The sequence below is a fragment of the Lactuca sativa genome, chromosome 1, assembly GCF_002870075.4.
Source record: "Lactuca sativa cultivar Salinas chromosome 1, Lsat_Salinas_v11, whole genome shotgun sequence".
Lineage (NCBI taxonomy): Eukaryota > Viridiplantae > Streptophyta > Magnoliopsida > Asterales > Asteraceae > Lactuca > Lactuca sativa.
The window spans coordinates 115,554,731-115,563,682 of NC_056623.2; positions in this window are offsets into that span (position 1 = coordinate 115,554,731).

The window sequence follows — 8,952 nt, forward strand, 5'->3', positions numbered from 1 at the left end:
AAACAAAAGTTTCAATTTGCCTTGAAAAGTTGTTTTACTATAATTAAGGGAGAGGATTCTATACTTCATTCCAATTCTACAAGATTAGATTGAGATTTTAATCAACTTTAGTCATGGAAATATATAAATGTTATGTTGCAATGGTTCAACATAAGGAAATTATATATATGTTGCGTTTTCAAAATTTGATTATGATTACGGCATCCCTCTTCATAGTTCGAGTTGTGAGAACATGGCAAATAAAAATTTTATAGCATGAATCGTGTCCCATATGCTTCGGGTATAGGATCAATTACATCCATTCTAAATTTTCCAAATGCTTAGGGCATTAAGAAGGAAAAAGGAATAGAACTGAATATAACTAAAATGATTAAGCAATTGGGGAGGACAATCTGAGGTTTACCAAAGATTGGTTGCTCATGGACAATTGGAAGTATGGTTTAAACATTGGAAATGACCATATTGACATATTCTAAAAAGAGACAACTCTTGTTCAGAAGTGATAGTCAAAATGGAAATATGGAATTGTTTTCATAGTTGGAAGTTATTCTCTGAATCTGTGTAAGATTAGAGAACATAATGCAAAGAAGGATGTTCAAAGGAATGTACTTTGAATATGAGACTTTGTTTCCATGGAATTGATCTCCATTGGAATACTTTGTAATGTCTGTTTCTAAGTCTTTGTGACTTTTGTGCATAGTCATTACAAGAGAATCATTGCATATAAGTTTAGAATCTAACATATTACAGTAAATGGCAAAAGTTTGGTACTCTTACATTTACAAAAGGGATTGGGATTTTGAAATGAGCATCATTGGAGCTGTGTTCAATTGATCTATTTCAAAAAAGAAAGGACCATAGGTAAACATAGTGCGCAATTCTTAGAGTATGGCGTGACTATTGTTCAAGTATTAAGTTGATAATTCGAAACATTACATGGATAATGAGTAATCAATATGGTGCTTAGATAAAAGGTGTTTTTTATTTACTCATAAAGTGTTGGGGACATATAGGATTAGTATTATTCTTGTGTTTCACTTTGCATGTTTTGACTTCCCGAATAACTAGGTTATTCAAACCATCCACAGTCGATTATACATTGGAAGTAGGTATTGAGGCAAGACTATCATGAATGGGTTTGTAGTCTGTCTAGGTGGCTAGACTTAGTTGCAGTGTTCATGAGTGCTCCTAGAATAAGATTCGAGTATTGGATTAAACCCACACACAGTTGAATCACTTCATGGATTTTATCATGAGTGAATCATGAGATAATAATATCTTTTATTCTTCAAACCTAGAGATACGAGTTATTGGCTATAAGTTGGTTATACATTGATTGTACGAAAACGCTTCAGTAAGTTGATGTTATAAAACGTGCATTTGTGTATGATTCAACAAGTAGTTAGTACAACCATATAAGTCAAAGTTTATCCATTCCTTTTACCTTATAAGGATAAAAGCGATATCTATGGGCCCCTCGATGATTTAGTGATGACACCCCAAAGTGCTTGGCCAAGCCTGGACTGATTTGATTTGTTCAATTAGTTAGTTGTCATAAATCAAAAATAGGGAAACAACAAATGGATAGAGAGAATGATTACAATCCATGTCTCAGTGCATATGATATCTATAATGGAGGAATATATGATGAATTATCTAATGGACACGTCATTTGATTTGTTTAGAGTTCGACAACAGCTTTAAGAGCTAGGATTGCTAGTCGAGTTATGAAGTCGTACTTGCAAAATATTTTTAGACTTATCCAAGTTGGAGACTATTGGATTAGATGTCTAATCCCATAACTATTATTGGTATGTACTTGACCCGAGAGTAGCATGGTCCATTTGAGTTGCCTATCATAAGGACAATTTGTTAGGATTGACTCTTGAGATAAGGTTTTATATGATTTATTAATATATTATAAGTACTAATATATTAATATTAAATCATATGGTTTTAATTAGTATTAATCATGAATTAATTTGGAATTGATTTAGTGATAAAAAAAGGGACTAATTAAATATATGGGGACTAAATATGTTAATTAGTTATATTTATATGTGTTGGCTTATGATCCATGTTGGACCAAGTTTATGTATGGATACATAAAGAGTTGGGCCACATGAACCACTGATCATAAAACCTATGGATATGGGTTTGGGTTTTACCCATGACTCTTAGAATTCAACACATATAAATACATATATAATGACCTAAAAACTGTGAACCCTAGGGTGTGGGTGCATGTTCTTGGATTTCATGAAGGTTTTAGAGTGCATGGAGATTCTCTCTCAAGTCCTACCTTTGTCCTTGATGAGTTATGATTCCACTTGAGGCTTCCACACTATTAGGGCTAATCTCTTAACGCCAAATGCATCAAGACTTCTAGCCATATGAAAGGTATGTTACACTAACTAGTATCTGGAGTAGTTTACTACTTTGTATGCTAGTTATATGCTTAATACCTTGGAAACACATTTTCATTTATAATTAGTGAAAACATAGATCCAAGGTATTTAGGGTTGCATGAAAACCTTTGGAGTATTAGAAAGCTTAAAACCCAAATGTTATTGTGGTTGGAATTGTCGGCATTGTTTCCATTTGGGTTGTTGGTGTTAAGTTGTGCCATGATGGTGGTCACTGTAGTTGTTACGAGGACTTGGAATGTCGCGACATCTATTTATAGGATTGGAGTCTCGCCTGTGGGCTGATTATTTTCGTGGGATGACATGATTTTGTTGCACGATGAGAAAAAGGGTCGGAAGTAACTAGGGTCATATCGAGTTGGATCTCATTTATGATCACAAATATGCACTAATGCATACATGTATATACGTCACATGTTTTGGTTGTATGATTCTCATTGTTTCTTCCTACACCCCTATGATCTATTAATGGTGGAGAGTGGAAATAGGTATTGTACGAATGTTAAGTTTGTCAAAAGAGTACTTACATATCATTGCACTTAGTTGATTCGGATTACATGAGTTTTCGGAGGGCGTAGCTCCATTGATTTAACACTACTAGTTGTAGTGAAAGATAAAATGTTCTAGGACATAGCACAAGTGGTGTAGTAACGCTCATATGTCGAAATAACGCACAAGGAGCTCGGCCATTTCACTCATTTCACGAGTGGTCTCATCTAACCTCTGTTCTTCTAGAACTGCCCTAGCTTTTACTACAACGAGCTGCTGCTTTAGGGTGGCCATTTCCTCCTCTAAAGAGTGTAGGCGGTCGGTAGGGTCCTCTTGCATCGTGTGTTGGTTCGGTGTTGCTCCCGAAGAGTGAGGGTCTCTAAGGATCCCTCTGGTTCCTTCATCATTGTCTGACTCTTCATCAGAATTCTCCCCCTCGTAGTTCGTTACCTGGTGTTCTTCGGGACCTACTTCAATGTTTTCCTCTTGAACCTCTCCCAACTCCTCTTCGACCCATCCGTTGGCCACTAGGGCATTGTAGAAGTGGTCCCCGGGTTGGAACTCCGCCATGTTATATGTGCGAGAATGGAGGTGTGAGAAACGGGTAGAAGGTATACGTGCGAGGGTTATATAATATCATAAAATACTCCTATAGTATTTTAATATTTGATGTTCGATTCTAATGTTCTCTTGCATGTATAGTTGATAAGATTTAGGCTTGTTGCAACACCACTATCACTCCCAAACACATGTTGGTCATATCTCAAATAAATATCGTTGATCAGGCTATATATCCTAGATGTGATTATAAAACTGCCTAGGTTTGACTGTAGTGTCCAACCTCTAATTACTTTTGTTTTCTTCTCATTATGATACTGTTCTAGTAAGTATGTATACTTTTATAAAAGACTTGTATTTTTTAGTATACTTTTAGTCATAGCATTTTAGTCCCATTGTATTTATAGTTTTACATCTTGTATGGTTTGATATACTATTTCACTATAAACAATGCTCTGATACTAATCTGTCACACCCCCGAATCAGAACGGCGGAAACGTCCAGGGGCGGATGACGTCATTGTACAGTATCATAACAATTGAATATAAATGAAACATAGCAACACAAACATTCATACATTACTAATAGATTTACATTGTGTACAATACTTGTTCTATTCGAAAGTTAAACACGAATAAAAAAAGTAGAAATAACATAAAGCGGCAACGCTAAACCTCGATCATGGTGAATATCTGTCTACTAGATTTTTGAGAATACAAGTCGTTTTGAAAAGCATCGACTAAAAATTTGGTGAATTCATAAGCATTTTTTTTGTTGGCAAAATGTTGTAATAACCTTGTTCATAGTTCGTTGTAAAACACCAAAAAATCAAAAACTTTCTATAAAAGTGGTTTATGAGTCTCGTTCCAAAAATCATATATAATTGCATGCATGTTCTTTAGTTTACCTTTTTTTTTACTGAAAAGAGGGTGTTCCCAGAAATTCCTATATTTTCTGTGTACAAAGATGAGGTGGTTCTCAAACCCTAAACCATAGTTTTGAAATCAGATTTACAAAATATATGAACATAGTTATGGATTCTTGTAATACTAGCAGAGTGAGTACGCTTTGTAAATTCGTGTATAGTAGCGTGCATGTTCCTTGGTTTTCCCTTTTTTGTTTTTGAAAAGAACGTGTTCCCATAAAATCTCATATTTTCTGTATATAAAAGGTGTTGTGGTCTAAAAAACCCTAAGACCAAAGTTGTGAAAGTAGTTTATAAAATATACAAAACATAGTTTTGTATTTTAAAAAATAATGGGGTGTATAATCCACGTAATTCCAATGTCACTAGGACCCTACTCTATGTGAGTTGTTTTAACGATACAGATATGACGAGAACCCCTATCCTAATTATTAAGACTAGAAAATTTTAGAACCTTAGGTTTTAACTCTATTGTGCAACTTTCGTTTGAGTCTAACTATTATAGTGTGAGACCTTTCATTCGAAAATTATTTGGTGCCGGTGATATGTAATTGTATTTTTGATCTAGTTAGAGGATGTTAGGGGGAGTTTCTTGTGGAGCTGATGGCAGTGAGTGGTGTAGTGGTAGCCCTAGGAAAACCTAGGGGATGATTTGATGCCTAGAGCCTTGTTTTATTATGGATTATTTGGATTGATAATACAGTGACTTGGAGGACTCGGGGCGATCCTTGGGGAAATTACGGAAAGATGTGGAAGATAGTATGGGCTTGTACTACTGGAAGCATATGATCCATTATCGAGTCAAGGAAAGCCACAATGACACTAGGAAGCTTGTGGAATGTGTGCTGATACATGAATGTGAATGTCTAGCAATCTGAAACCAATCCTGAACCAAAGTCATCTGCATTCCGAAGTAAGATGAAATCCGAAATGGTGCTATTCCGAAGTTGAAGCCTATTTGAGATACACATATTCTTACGTTCCTCGTCAAAGTCAGTAATATCATTTAATATATCTTGTCTTTTTGTATGTATTTGATTAGAAATATCATAGGACAAGATCGAAAAAAATCAGGTGTGTTAGTCCTTTCGACTTGCGAACTTAATTTGTCAATGATGTCTTGTCCTTTCGACATTCTCTTTCACTTCAATAGAAAGCATATTGCAAGTCAAACTATTCTCTCACACATTCTTATTGTTCTTAAATTATCTTAGTCTATTTTACTTTATTGAATATTTTGTTGAATATCCTCTTCAAGTCTTGCTTGGTTTGCCAGACTTGACTGGACTTTTAATACTAGTATGCAAATGTTGATCTTAAGTTAAATTCAAGGTTTGAGTTTTCAAACCTTGTCCATGCATACATCTTTGTTCTGACAATTGGTATCAGAGCCTATTTGGTTTTCCTTTGAATCCATAAGAACATATTACAGTTGATTTGAGATTACCTTGGTATCTTAATCATTTATGTGTTAAGGATAAAAGTTCTTCTATATACCACTTCAGCTCTAATAGTTTAACATCAATGACTGCTTCTAATCCAACTCAACAAAATGTGCTCAATGCAAATAACAAATAGTGTCGGTTGCCCAATGCATGCCCCATTTCTAGTTGTTGAAGATTATGATCATTAAAAAGCTAGAACGGAGAGGTTTTTACATGGTAAGGAAAAAGGTGAAGAGATACATAGATCAATGAAAGAATGTCCTCATGTTCCCATTAGAAAAATGGTAAGAGATGCTAATGTTGCTCTCTTGAGTCATGATGAACAACGTCTAAAACTTTTAACTTCAACAGATATCAAGAAGCTCCCTGCATATCCGAATTCTTTCTCAGAAATGGTGTTTGATGTTCCTCCGTCTCTCTTTAAGCACATTAAATTGTGAAAATCGGCCAAAGAGATTTGGGATACACTTCAAGACCTGTTCGATGGTTTTGAGAATAGGAAGGACAAGAGTTTGACGTCAGTTTTCAATGACTTCGACACCTTCACTACAACTCTTTGGAATTTGTAGGCTCTACATGAAATCGATATAAGATTGTTGTGATGAGCATAATTGTCCATTGAATAGTTAGAACTCCACTTGAGTAGAATTTGAAGTTCATTAACAGTCTCGGAGAAGGATGGCGAAATGTCATGTCGTGTCTTTAGAGTAATGGATCTCTGACGAAACTCAAGGTCTATCAGTTGTTCAACGAAATACAAGGCCATGAATCTTAGATTGCTCAAACATTAAGAGAGCCTTCAAGAGGTCCTCTTGCCTTAGTTAGTTCATTAAACCCACTAATTTCGAACCCATCTGTTTTGGATTTTTTTGGAAGCATCCCACTAATTTTGAACCCACTTGTTTCATCTGTTCAAACGGACGTCAAAAGTGCCTTTCTCAACGGTGAACTTGATACTGAACTTTATCTTCAACAGCCTCCTGGATCTATAAATCTTTCGTATCCAAAGCACCATTACAAACTCCAAAAAGTTGTTTGTGGCCTTAGGTAAGCTCCACACACCGGGTACGAGGCACTCACAGATTTTCTAAAGCGTTCCTGTTTTGAAAGAGGAATTCTTGATCCAACACTATTTCGAAGATTGAATGGAAACATCTCATGTTATTCCAAATATATGTTGACAACATCATTTTTGGATCTACGGATTCAACGATGGTTTTTGATTTCTCAAAGTTGATGGTTAGTCGAATCCAAATGAGCATGGACCGTGAATGAAGTTTCTTCATCGAACAACAAGTGAAACAAACTAACAAAGGAATCTTTAATCATCAAGAGTAGTACATTTTCAAACCTCTGAAGAAATACTCAATGGAAACTTGTGCCTCTGCAAAGGTTCCTATGGGTTTTAGACAAAAGATCTTTTAGGACCCATCAGGTGTTGTTGTTGAGCAAAAGAAGTATATGGGAATGATTACATCGCTAGTGTATCTCACTGCAAGTTGTCCGAACATCATGTTCTCTACATGCTTGTGTGCTAGATTCCAGGTTAATCCAAAGATGTCTCATCTTCTGGTTGTCAAGAAAAATTTTTGTTGTCTCAAAAGGACGAAGAACCTCAGAATTTAGTATCCTACAAATGAGAGTTTCCTTCTTCAAGGCTACTCTGACTAAAACTATGGAGGTCTTCAAATGGATAGAAAAAGAACATCTGGAGGTTGTCAATTCTTAGGTGGAAGATTGGTTAGCTGGTCATCCAAGAAACAAATCTGTATTGCTCTCTCAACAGCTGAAGCAGAGTACATAGTTGTTGTACGCTGCACTTTGCAAGTTCTTTGGATGAAATCTCCGCTTTTGGACTATGGTTATCGATTTCAATAGATTTCAATCTATTATGACTCTCAAAGTGCAATTGCGATTTCTCAGAATCCAATTCAGCACTCCATGACCAAACACATTGATATTCGGTACCATTTCATTAAAGATCATGTTCTATATTATATCTGATGATGAAATTGCTAATGTATTTACCATGGCATTAGACGAAACCAAATCTAATAGGTTTGTAAACAAAACGGGAATGATGATGCATGATCCTTACTTCTTCCAAGAGGTTTGTAATCTCTAATGGAAACAGTAGAATGTAAAATAATTATGGAGTCAATTTCTTTTCTCCTTGGCATTATTTTCTCTCAGAAATAAAGGATCATTATATGTCTCTCTTTTTTCTAACGTTTTTCTTGTAGTCTTACGTTTTTCGGCTTTCCTCTTGAATTGAAGATGTAATCGATATAGTTACATCGGATTAGATCAAAAATGCTCATCTCGAAATATGTCCTGAAATGCACTTGTTTGATAATCACCTAGGAATTCAAATATGAAATCGTAATGTGATTTCGTCACTTATCCTTCTCCGAGCTCTATTTCTTCAGCTCTTGGAATCTCAATATTTTTTGAAACTTGTCATATAGGATCTTCATGCATTTTACCTCTGATATTTAGAGTGAAACTGTGCCATCTCGAACTCTATATCGCATACTAATGACATTTTCATCTTCTTTCCGAAGTATCTTATGACATCTTTTTTCGGAATCTGATTATTCTGAAATCCTTAGCAATAAAAGAATTTTAAGTTTGTCATTAAGTTTTTATTCTGAAACATTTTTCTTATTAATTACTTTAACAATATTTTTTCTTCATGATTATCTTATAATTCTCAATAAATTTTATTTAGCACACATTCCAATAAAGTTGTACACACGATCAGAACTGAAACGACAATTTTTCAATTTTGCACCAACAATGTCTAACCTTTTATGAATATTAGCTGTTTAGGAAGCCGTTTTTAGCAATGCATTAAATTCAACCCATTTCGGAATTCGACTATTATCATTCCACTCTTCGACCCAACCCATAAGCTCCAACATATAAAAGGATTTTGAATCCTAACTATTCATACTTTTTCCCTTTCTGCTATTGTCTTCTTTAGAGCCTTCTATTTACTCTATTCTTCGAGATTTCAAACTCTCATCAATGGCGTCTTCACAAACTGTCTCAAAAGCTTCAATGAAGAAATCCTCCAAAAGGTTCTGCCTCCTCTTCTTCGAATGTG